Genomic DNA, 2998 nt, shown 5'->3' with positions numbered 1-2998 from the left:
GACTCGAGTCTGTGGCTGATTGTGACGTTACTGCTGATTGAACTTGCCACTGGATATGACAGAAAAGACCTATCTTTTCCCACCGTCTCTTTGAAAGCTTCTTTTTATTTCAGAGCTGTAGTTGGAATTTGTAGTATGTGACTCAGCTGTTTGGTTTATGCTCTTTCCAATGCCTTTGCAGGGAAGTGTCCTTTCATTTCTGCTTCAAAAGCATTCTTTATGAGAGTTTCTCCTGGCATTTAAAAGAGTTTCTCCTGGCATCCCACTAGCATCCCACTGCACCCAAGCAGCTCTCAGTGCTGCCGTATAATAACTTGTCTGCCGGTTTATTATTTGAGTGTGGTTTTTGTGTTTTCATTCAGTGTCTTCATGAATATTCCATTTTCTATTACTGAGCACAGTTTTAGGGGACTTCAGTCTTACCTAGTGGAATGGTTACCTGCAAAGTCCCATTTGGAGGTCATGCCCATGCAAGACTCTGGGAGCTGTGATTCCAGTTTATGCTCTTTATTATTCAGCTTTAGTGGATCAAGTAGCCAAAAGGATGCAGAAACAACAGATTATACATCTCTTGAAACTTCCTGTGCCTCACTGTCCTCATATGTTAAAATGAAGACAATAATAGAACCTAACACGTAGGCATGCTGGGGAAATTAAGTGAGATAATTCATATAATTGTTTAGCTCCGTGCTTGGCATAGAGCAAACACTTGCTGCATGCTGATCCCATGATTGTCATCATCATCTCTTCACTCAGACAGCACTTTCCTTCCCTAGAGTATTGGCTTAGTCATTCCACAGATATTGGTGCCTACCATGTACTAGGCACTGTCTTAAGCACTGGATTATCAAAGATATCTTTAAATCTTCACTGGAAACATGACAGATTTCTTTCAAGCACAGATCTGGTCAGGTGTCTGACACATGCCTAAATCAGTGGTTTGGAGGGTGTGCCCAGGCCAGTGAGCTGATTTCAGTCTATGTGGTGGTTCTTGTCTCCGAGAGCAAACCCATGGGCTGTCACACTTGCTTACATGGACATCTTAGTAATCTCTGCCTAGTTAAATTGATTATTCCATCATCTTATCAGTGCACCGTGTTTGTTCTACTTTGACCTCTCTGTATGTACCACTGTCTATGCTCAATCACAGAGTCACCATACCGGCCTGCCGTGGGTACAAAGATAAGCAGTCTTCAGCTGTGAGGCAAGGTTACCTCCTACCTGCTGATACCAGGGATGGCCTCAGGAACCCCTCGGTGTTACAGAGAACAATGGCTTCTGACTAACCAAGTCCATAGATTCCAGGCTGAGATGTCACTGCATAGACAGCCACTCTAGATTTCCCTTGGCAGAGCCCCTTCCAAGGAATAGAACTGTACGTGTGGGTGGTTGCTGTAGAAGCCGTTGGTAAATCCCGTGGCTTCTGCTGATAGCTATTAATCCTATAAGTGCCTTGGATTCTCAAGCAAGACAAGGAGAGGCAGTTGAGGAAGTGCTTGATAACTTCCCATAGACATGGGGCCTCCTTGGGAAAACCTCCACAGCTGCTTCCTGTGACCTTCCTCAGAGCTATAATAGCTGATTTAAATTCCTTGTCTACTAGAGATAGTCAGCCATGTTCCTGCCACTCATAGAGACCTGAGAATGTAGAGCCAACCCACAGACACCCAGAGGTTTTTCTTTTCCTGAATCAAGAACAAGAGACAGAGTGACTCTTAGGAGTGGCTTCTGACTCGAGGCTCCAGGGGATTCCCTGATTCACACAGTTCTCCCATTCTGTGAACCTCCACTATTTGCACCCCAGATTCCTATTTTGACTTAAGCTACTTCCAGTGGTGAACATGTAACTGACAACTGAAAGAGTTCTGTCTAAAATCCTCTCTAATCGCTCCCTCTCTTTAAATCCCAACAGTGACTGAGTTTATTCTTTTCCCAAACAGGTTATAAACTCTAAAATGACCATTTCCTTTTAAAATTATTACAAGGAAAAACTATCTTAGCCATAAAAAATGATATAATCTTGCCATTTGTGACTACATGGATGGACCTTGAGGCTATTATGCTGAGTGAAATAAATCAGAGAAGACAAACACCATATGATCTCTCTCGTATGTTGAATATTAAAAAAAACAAGCAACACCCCCCCCCCAGAAAAAGTGAACATACCAAACAAAAATAAACATGTGGATACAGAGAACAGAGTAGTGGTTACTAGAGGGGAAGAGAAGGAAGGTGATATGGGTAAAGAAAGTACTGTATAGTGACAGGTAGAAATTAAAATTTTGGTGGTGAGTACTGTATATACACTCTAGTATCTACAGAAGTAGAAATATAATGTTGTACACCCCAAACTTATATAATATTGAACTGTAGCCTGCCAGGCTCCTCTGTGCATGGGGATTCTCCAGGAAAGAATACTGGAGTGTGTTGCCATGCCCTCCTCTAGGAGACCTTCCCAACCCAGGGATCAAACCCTAGTCTCTTACATCTCATGCATTGGCAGGTGGGTTCTTTACCACAAGTGCCACTTGGGAAGTCCAATAAAACAATGTTGTCTCAATTAAAAAATATCACTACATTAGGCATTTGGCTGCCTTCTCCTCATTGATCGGAACATCTCTTCTCCACATCCATGGGAGGACCTGCAGCCCAGCACCCTCTAAGGCCCCCAAGAGGAATTTGGCTGACGAGCCTACTGATTCCTCATAGTAAAAGTATTGGGGATGAAAATTAATAATACGAATAAAAATATTAGGGATGAGTCACCCGTGGCAATCCCAAGGGTTGGACAAGGAGAAGAGTTTGCCAGAGAAATACAGGGAGAGTGATATGTAGTTTTAAAAACAATAAAAGATGACAAATTCAGCTAGAAGTAGGACCAGCTCCCTTTGGGAAGAAAGGCCTCTCTTCTGAAGATGACTCAATGGAGCAGGTCAACCTTGGGAGTCGTGTGCTGGAGAGAGCCAGGACCACATGAGGGGTGGTGATGGGATCCTGA

This window comes from Bos mutus, chromosome X (genome assembly GCF_027580195.1).
Source record: "Bos mutus isolate GX-2022 chromosome X, NWIPB_WYAK_1.1, whole genome shotgun sequence".
Taxonomy (NCBI): Eukaryota; Metazoa; Chordata; class Mammalia; order Artiodactyla; family Bovidae; genus Bos; species Bos mutus.
This window is presented reverse-complemented; position numbering follows the sequence as displayed.